The 9,795-nt window shown below is 50.3% G+C and overlaps 1 pseudogene; it reads right to left on the reverse strand.

Annotated features, from left to right (window-relative positions):
- Window positions 1–1,827: 1,827 nt before the first annotated feature.
- LOC123489292 overlaps window positions 1,828–9,795 on the reverse strand; it is a 24,699-nt pseudogene continuing 16,731 nt past the window's right edge.

The raw sequence follows: 9,795 nt of genomic DNA on the forward strand, positions 1-9,795 counted from the left end.
GGTCCCTCAGAAGTTGGTGATAGCACGGGAACAGGTGGACTGGGTGCACTCGCCGCTCCCTGAAGTGTAACCGGAGCGCTGGGAAGATTATGCAGAGTTTAGAGCACTTCCTGCATAGAGGCGTTCAACTGGGCAAGCTACTGCTGGTCGAGGTGCTGGGAAACTCCACGAGGATTACCTGCTGCATCCATTTACGTGAGAGGTGTGTAAATCTGTGACGAGTACTGAGGATACGAAGAGGCAGGACGCAGACGCGGGAATCAACAAGGTAAAAGTTTACTTAACAATGAGAAAGAGAATAACAAAGAGCAAGTAAACGACACGACGCTAACAATCACACACAACACAACACTGAACAGTCCAGGGCTAAATAGTGGTGGTGATGAGATGATGAGGTGCAGGTGCGCTGGGAGGTGATTAGGGTGCGTTGGGTTTCCATTCCTGTGTTTGCCGAGGTGGTGCGCTCAGACCGGTGGCTCAGTAGACCGGCGAATCAGAGCGCCGGAGGGGAGCAACGGGAGGAGACGTGACACCATCAAGTTACAAAATAAAGATACAATGGTGTATATAGTGCCGTAGCGTTTAAAAAACAAAAATACAAACCAATATTGTCAGCAAATCAATACTCTAGCTACATAACTTAATCAAAAACAATAACTTTATATTCATAATGTAATACTAATTATTTATGTAAATGAATGTTTTCCTGTTCATCCAGGTACTATGTCTGCGGGTTTTCACTCCTCCCTTCTCTTTGATTGATGAAATAAGGTCACTAACTCCCCTCACCTGGTCTTAATTGAAAGGACACAGACACTAGGCCCTCCATGGAATGAGTTTGACACCCTGCTATGCAGTATACTACAACAGTAATAATGATGTGTGTCACAATGGGAGAGAGTGAAATGGTTGTTGACAGAGAGGCCACAGACAGAGTTATAGATGCTATCAGGATAACCATAGGCTGCGTCTCTAATAGCACCCTATTCCCTATACGATGCATTACTTTTGACCAGAGCTCTAGGGTGACATTTTGGGATGCAAGCCATATAGAGGTATAGATGCTATGGGGACAGCTAGACATTCAGGACACCTGTTATATATGCTATGGGGACAGCTAGACATTCAGGACACCAGTTATAGATGCTATGGGGACAGCTAGACATTCAGGACACCTGCTATCCTAAGGGCTTACAGAACAGACTGAATAAGGCATACTCCTATTGAAACTGTTGCTATGGATTTAAAAGCTACTGTACAGAGAGAGGCATGTTACCCAAGCCCACCCAATCAGAGGCATGCTACCCAAACCCATCCAATCAGGGTTGGGTCAATTGAATTGAAGTCAGTCAATTCAGGAAGTGTTTTAAATGTAAAATTCAAAAAACATTTAAACCTTTTCAGTTTATTGAGAAATCATTGAGAGTAGATGGCCTTTTTTTCAATTATTGAATAGGAATTTCAGTTTACTTCCTGAATTGACTGGCTTGAATTCAAATTGACTAACCCTACACTAAATCTCTCATGTTCTCAGACTTACAGGGTCCAGTGTAGAGCAGCTGAGAGGAGAGGAACACAGTCCAAATGAAGGGTTGTGAACAAAGAGAGTTACACACAGTAAATAAGAGAACCGAAGACAGAAGGCTCTCAGGGCACAATTTCACCATTAGAGGGCCAGATGCTTGTTTTGAAATGGGGTTGCTATGTAGAACTACCAGAGAAGGTTATGAGTTTGTCATGACATTGGGAGTCAATTGATGTTTGGAGGCCAAATTACTATTAAAAATAAATTTGCAATCGACAGGAAGTGTGCTGAGACTTTTTCCAGTTTTTCAGAGTTTGGAGACCAAAGTCTTCGGTAACCCTGGGCATCCAGGCAACTATCAATGTTAAGCCTTGCATTAGGAATTCGAAAAGAAAGCAATAGAGCGGAAGATGGATTGGCAAAAGAAGAGAGCACAAATAAAATGCAGAGACCCAACAATAGAACTCCCACAATGACTGACGGAACACCGGAACACGAGGAATGTTAGTCAGTGTTCCAGTGGGTTCCTCTGAGTTCCTCTGAGTTTTTCCTTCTCAGGAATCATCCTCTGTCTTGATGATGTGGAACAACGTGACGTTGAACAGAACCTGGTGTCCGTTGTTCCAGCCGTACAGAGCCCGGTCCCTGGCGTTGTAGTCCAGCATGGACATGTGGAAGTACTGGTTGTGGAAGGGGATGTCTGTGTACTCATAGCTGGAGGTCTTGGTGGAGTATGAATAGTAGACCTTAGCACCAGTCAGGTGAGAGTTAGTGATGTAGAGTGTTCCGCAGATCATAAAGGACTCCCCCGCGTTCCGTTTGGAATATTCCGTGTTCCAGGTTCCGAGGATTTGTAGCGTCTCCGGGTGGAGCTGGCTGATGACGATGTTTCCGGCGTTCTGATTGGTGGCGAGACGGCCCACAGGCCCAGCTCGTCGGCCATGAGGTCTATGTCGGAGAAGCCTCCCCAGGTGTAAGGGTAGACGTTGTGGAAGCCGGCGTTCTCCAGGCCTCTCTGGGTCACCACGCGGCCCGTCTCGAAGTGGTAGCGCACCATGATGTTGCTCTGGACCTTGTTGTAGTAAAGAGAGCCGTTGTACACCACGTGGTTGGTCCCGCCCACTTGAACGGCAGGTTGTAGGTTCGAGACCCGGCCCCGGACACAAAGTCTGCTATGGACTTGTACTCTTTGACTATCTTGTTGTTGTTGTAGCTATCCATGTACCAGACCTGGGTTAGAACAAAATAGCACAAGGACATTAACAATTTAAAGGTCTACCTTCTATGTACAGTTGAAGTCGGAAGTTTACATACACTTAGGTTGGAGTCATTAAAACTCGTTTTTCAATCACTCCACAAATTTCTTGTTAACAAATTATAGTTTTGGCAAGTCGGTTAGGACATCTACTCTGTGCATTTACAGACAGATTATTTCACTTATAATTCACTGTATCACAATTCCAGTGGGTCAGAAGTTCACATACACTAAGTTGACTGTGCCTTTAAACAGCTTGGAAAATTCCAGAAAGTGATGTCATGGCTTTAGAATCTTCTGATAGGCTAATTGACATCATTTAAGTCAATTGAAGGTGTACCTGTGGATGTATTTCAAGGCCTACCTTCAAACTCAGTGTCTCTTTGCTTAACATCATGGGAAAATCAAAAGAAATCAGCCAAGACCTCTGAGATTGTAGACCTCCACAAGTCTGGTTCATCCTTGGGAGCAATTTCCAAATGCCTGATGGTACCACGTTCATCTGTACAAACAATAGTACACAAGTATAAACACCATGGGACCACGCAGCCGTCATACTGCTCAGGAAGGAGACGCGTTCTGTCTTCTAGAGATGAACATACTTTGGTGTGGAAAGTGCAAATCAATCCCAGAACAACAGCAAAGGACCTTGTGAAGATGCTGGAGGAAACAGGTACAAAAGTATCTATATCCACAGTAAAACGAGTCCTATGTCGACATAACCTGAAAGCCACTGCTCCAAAACCAGCATAAAAAAGCCAGACTATGGTTTGAAACTGCACATGGGGACAAAGATCGTACTTTTTGGAGAAATGTCCTCTGGTCTGATGAAACAAAAATAGAACTGTTTGGCCATAATGACCATCGTTATGTTTGGAGGAAAAAAGGGAAAGGCTTGCAAGCCGAAGAACACCATCCCAACCATGAAGCACGGGGTGTCAGCATCATGCTGTGGGGGGTGCTTTGCTGCAGGAGGGACTGGTGCACTTCACAAAATAGATGGCATCATGAGGAAGGAAAATTATGTGGATATATTGAAGCAACATCTCAAGACATCAGTCAGGAAGTTAAAGCAAAATGGCTTAAGGACAACAAAGTCAAGGTATTGGAGTGGCCATCACAAAGCCCTGACCTCAATCCTATAGAACATTTGTGGGCAGAACTGAAAAAGCGTGTGCGAGCAAGGAGGCCTACAATCCTGACTCAGTTACACCAGCTCTGTCAGGAGGAATGGGCCAAAATTCACCCAATTTATTGTGGGAAGCTTGTTGAAGGCTACCCGAAACATTTGACCCAAGTTAAACAATTTAAAGGCAATGCTACCAAATACTAATTGAGTGTATGTAAACTTCTGACCCACTGGGAATGTGACGAAAGAAATAAACGCTGAAATAAATAATTCTCTCTACTATTATTCTGACGTTTCACATTCTTAGAATAAAGTGTTGTTCCTAACTGACCTAAAACAGGGAATTTTTACTAGGATTAATTGTCAGGAATTGTGAAAAACTGAGTTTAAATGTATTTGGCAAAGGTGTATGTAAACATCCGACTTCAACTGTACATTAGTCAGAATAAAGCACACAGTAGGTAAGGTAGAACATAGCTACAAACTATTTGGGGAAGTCTAAAATGCTATTCTGGCTGTCTGTCCTTTCCATCACCAGACTGTGGAGTATGCTGCAGCCCCTCCTCCTGGATAGTTACTGGGTGTAGGAGGCTTTTGCTCCAGCCCTGCTCTAAACACACCTGATTCAAGGTTCTGACTAATAGGATGTGGTGTCTATCAGTAATTCTCCAGGAGGATGATTAGCTCTCCAGGAGGAAGATTAGCTGATTGGTCACACTTGCTGTAGTCAAAAACACAGATATGCCTCCTCATCCCTCCCTCCCTCCCTCCCTCCCTCCCTCCCTCCCCTCCCCCCATCCCTACCTCCCCTTACCCTATTGTTTGTAGGGGAAGCCTGTGGATCTGTCATCCAGGCTCCAAACCGTGTCCCAGAGGTCTTCACTGTCACGGGTCCAGTGATCTTCATCAGTTTACCGCAGGCTGTTCACGCACACAACACACACCACACAAACAACACACACCACACAAACAAACACACACCACACAAACAACACACACCCCACAACCCACAGTACTCAGAATATATATATATATATATATATATATATATATATATATATATATATATATATATATATTTATTTCCTTGACTGTGCTAGCTCTTAACAGTTTATTGACTCTAACATTTACATTTGAGTCATTTAACCAATGGAACACTCCACCCAGATCTGTTACTATGTTACTAGGCCTGAGTCCCAAATGGCACCCTGTTTTTTTTCTTCTTCTCCTCATTGTCAGAATAGTAGGCTTAGTTCTGTGATATTTTTTAGCAGAAACGGTCGGAGGCCAGTTGCGTCCCGACTCGCCTAAGCCTGGGGCATGAGGAAGGTTTGGTTTAGATAAAGGTGTCACGGTTCAGACAGACGACAAGAGGACCACAATTGCGTCACACCAGAAAGTTTATTTAAACTTAAGGGGAAAGGGATGTAGGGAGTGAGTGAAGGCTCCAGGGGTTATCCCGTCCGATGTGCTGGGTCTGTGCCTCCCCCAGTGGCAGCGATGCGTCCGATGACGCCCGGTGGTTGGTGGTCCAGAAGTCCTGGGGGAGGAAACACAGACACAACTGGGGCGGATGAAAACAGGCAGAAGTACAGTTCAAGGGAAATCCAAATACGTTGTAGCAAGGCAGAAGGCTGGTCAGAGTTACCGGGTCGAAGAGCAGTCAGGAGTCGTAATGGCAGAAAGCAGGTCTGGTTTTCCTGGGGCAGAAGAGTATCCAAGAATCAGGCAGGTCCGGGGTCACACAACAGGGGTGAGCCAGAAGCGCGAGCACACAGGTTCCGGGGTGTGAGCTTTGCAGACGATCTGACAAAGGAGAGCTGAAAGACGGGACTTTAAATACTGGGAGAGGTTAGTGGGTAAATGCAGCGCAGCTGGCAGAGTAATTAGAGCCGAGCAGAGCAGGGACAGGTGGAGCTCGTTAGGCTGAGTAGAGAGAGAGATGAGCAGAGTGGAAGATAGTGGAAACACATTAAGGTGGTAACCCGGTGGAGTGAGAGGGCTCATGACAGAACCCCCAAGGGACGGCCCCAGAAGTCCCAAGAGCAACACCACGCCCGGGCGGGAGGAGGGGAGCCGGAGGAGGGCTAGAACTCCTCCGAACGGTCCGAGCGAACGCCCTCATCCTCGGAGGAAGCCGGAGGGCCGTGGGTCGGGAGATGGGACAGGTCCCGAGACAGGATCAGGCACAGGACAGGAAGCCGAGCGGGCAGGACGGTTAGGGATCCCTCTGGGGCGGCCCCTACGGATTGCAGGTTGATCAGGATGCCGTTGGTGGAAGGCGGTGATGAGAGTCCTATCCACAATCCGACTAGCTGGCACCCAGGTCCTTTCCTCAGGTCCATAGCCCTCCCAGTCAATGAGGTACTGGAGACCCCTACCCTCCGTCTGGACCGAAGCAGGCGGCGGACGGTGTAAACCAGACCACCATCGACGAGCCGTGGAGGAGGAGGACAAGGCGCAGCAGGGACCAGCGGACTCTCATGAATGGGCTTAATCTTAGACACATGGAAAGTGGGGTGCACCCTCATGGAATTAGGCAGTTGGAGCCGGACAGCAGTTGGGCTAATCACTCTTATGATAGGGAATGGGCCAATGAACCGAGGTGCCAACTTCTGCGACTCCACCCTGAGTGGCAGGTTCCTTGACGACAACCACACCCTTTGACCAACATGGTAGGTGGGAGCAGGGATTCTCCGACGGTTGGCCCGGTAGTGTAGCTGGCAACGGATCTGAGAAGTGTGGCTCGGGCCTGTGACCAGGTGCGGCGACATCGACGGGCAAACGCAAGTGCAGATGGGCAAGTAACCTCCCCTTCCTGACTGGCAAATAGAGGAGGCTGGTATCCATAAACACATTGGAAAGGGGACATACCGATGGCAGAGCAGGTCAGAGAATTGTGTGCGTACTCCACCCATGTCAATTGCTGCGACCAGGAGTGGGGGTTGCGGAAGTCATGCATCGCAGTGCCTTCTCGAGCTCCTGATTTGCCCGCTCTGACTGCCCATTGGATTGGGGATGGAATCCGGAAGTCAGACTGACTGTGGCTCCCAGCAGGTGACAGAACTCCTTCCAAAAAGTGGAGGAGAATTGTGGACCACGGTCAGAAACCACATCCTTTGGCAGTCCGTGGATCCGGAAGACGTGTTCCAGGACCACCTGGGCGGTCTCCTTGGCGGTTGGGAGCTTGGGGAGGGGAATGAAGTGTGCCATCTTGCTGAATCGGTCAACTATGGTGAGAATGACGGTCTTGCCCCTTGAAGGGGGCAGCCCCGTGACAAAGTCAAGGGCGATGTGAGACCAGGGACGTCTGGGCACAGGCAGGGGCTGCAGCAATCCGGCTGGGGGCTGGCAGGCCGACTTGTGTTGGTTGCAGATGGGGCAGGCTTGGGACGATTCCCGTACATCCTTTCTCAGAGCGGGCCACCAGAACCTCTGGGCGAGCAGGTTGTAAGTGCGGGTGGAGCCAGGGTGACAAGCTAGGCGGGAGTCATGTCCCCACTGAACGACCTGGGACCTTAGGTTTTCGGGGACAAAAGGCGGTCAGCTGGGCAAGTGCTGGGACCGGGCTGGTTACGGAGAGCTTCCAGCACCTGTTCCTCAACAGCCCAGGTCAGAGCTGCTACGATGCAGGGGACTTGGCAGAATCGACACAGGATCCTTGGAGGGGTTGTCATCCTTCTGGAATTGACGGAGAGGGCGTCTGGCTTGGTGTTGCGTGATCCAGGCCGGTATGACAGAGTGAAATTAAACCTGGTGAAGAACAGGGCCCAGCGGGACTGCCTGGAGTTCAACCGTTTGGCCGTGCGGATGTACTCCAAGTTCTTATGATCGGTCCAAACGAGAAATGGAATGGTGGACCCCTCCAGCCAGTGACGCCACTCTTCCAAGGCAAGCTTCACAGCCAGCAGCTCTCGGTTCCCTATGTCGTAATTGCACTCAGAGGGGACAACCGACGTGAGAAAAAGGCACAGGGATGGAGCTTCCTATCCTCCGCAGCCCACTGGAGAAATCACAGCACCAACTCCCACATCCGAGGCGGTCCACCTCCACAATGAATTGCCGGTCCACGTCAGGCATCTGGAGGATGGGAGCGGAGGGTGAACCTTACCTTGAGGGTACTGAAGGCCTTGTCGGCTGCTGGGGTCCAGGTGAAGAGTTGCTTGGTGCTGGTTAGAGCAGTGAGAGGGGCAGCAACGGTACTGTAGTTCCGGATAAACTTTCTATAGAAGTTAGCAAACCCCAGAAACTGTTGCAGCTTCTTTCTGTTCTCCGGAACTGGCCATGACGTGACTGCTGATACTTTGGCAGGATCCATTTGGATACTTCCCTCTGCCACTATGTACCCCAGGAAGGCCACTGTCTTGACGTGAAACTCACATTTCTCTGAGACCATGGTAGCATTCTGGGACATGGGAGAGGTCAGGGGCGGAGTTAGTAGGTACTGGCCGAGGGGGTAGTGCGGCAGCAAGCAGGCAGGTTCGGTGGCAGTCCTCTCCCCACTCCCTGATCACCCCGGTCACCCAGTCGAGCTGAGGGTTGTGCACGGCGGAGCCATGGGTAACCCAGGATGAGGGGTTGGCCTGGAGAGGGGGAGCAGGTGAAACTGGATAGTTTCCTGATGGTTTCCGGACAGACCCATCAAGACCGGGGCCGTGACATGAGTGACCGATCCGAGTAAGTGTCCGTCCAGTGCCCGGGCAGGAATAGGAGGTGTCAAACGGAGGTTCTCCAGTCCCAGTTGGCGTGCCAGCTTGATGTCCATTATGTTGGCTTCGGCGCCAGAATCCACCAGAGCAGCCAGGGTGTGAGTAGAGTCAGAGAGGCGGAGGTGAACTTGCAGCAAGGGTTTGCGGTCGGAGGACTGGGTGGTCATTGAGCTCAACCGGACTCCCCTATGCCCGGTGAGCTTCGGCTTTTAAAGGGCAGGTTACCACACGATGTCCATCACCTCCACAATAGAGGCAGAGGTTTGAGGTGAAGCGGCGCTGGCGCTCTGCAGGAGTGAGAGAGGCTCGCCCCCATCTCCATAGGCTCAGACTGATCAAGCTGACTTGGGTGAGTGGCAGTAGCTGACAGGAGCCCAGTCGGATCTCTCCGAATGCCGGTAGTTGGTGGACCTTGGCGCCCCCTCTCACGAACGACGGGTCTGTATGCTTCTGTCGATCCGGACAGTCAGTGCGATGGCTTCATCAAGAGTGGAAGGCAGTTCATGGGAGACCAACTCGTCCCTGATATAGTCAGCCAAGCTATGGAAGAACGCGTCCACCAACGATGGTGTGTTCCAAGAACTTCGTCTTGCCAGGGTTCGGAAGTCGATGGAATGGTCTGCGACTGTACGTCTGCCTTGTCGAATACTGAACAGTTCACGAGACGCCTCTGCGGTTGGTGAATCCAGGTCAAACACCTTCAGCATCTCCTCAGCAAACAGGTCGAAGGTTGCACATGCGGGGGTTTGACGTTCGAACTCTGCTGTTCCCCAGAGCTCGAGCTCGGCCCGTCAGGTGAGTGATGGCATACCCGACCCTAGCCCCTCCGTGGCGAAGGTCCTTGGCTGCAAGGAGAACTGAAGTCGGCAGCTAGTCAGGAATGGCCGGACCTGGGTAGAATCGCCCGTTGAACCGCTCGGGGTTTCCAATCTTGGGTTCCGGGGCAGCGGCTGAAATGACCGGGGCAGGTAACTCGGAGGCAGGGCTGGTGGGCAGACTGGCTGGGGTAAGGTTGGTGAGGAGTTGGATGATCCTGGCGAAGTTGTTGTTGCTGCTGCTGGGACTGCTGCTGGTGCTGCTGGAACTGCTGATGCTGTTGGTAGCCGACCTGAAGCAGAGAGGTGATGTCGCCGCTCATGCGGCCTAGCTCTCTCTCAGTGTGTTCCAGGCGTAGCAT

Source organism: Coregonus clupeaformis, unplaced genomic scaffold (assembly GCF_020615455.1).
Source record: "Coregonus clupeaformis isolate EN_2021a unplaced genomic scaffold, ASM2061545v1 scaf2979, whole genome shotgun sequence".
NCBI lineage: Eukaryota > Metazoa > Chordata > Actinopteri > Salmoniformes > Salmonidae > Coregonus > Coregonus clupeaformis.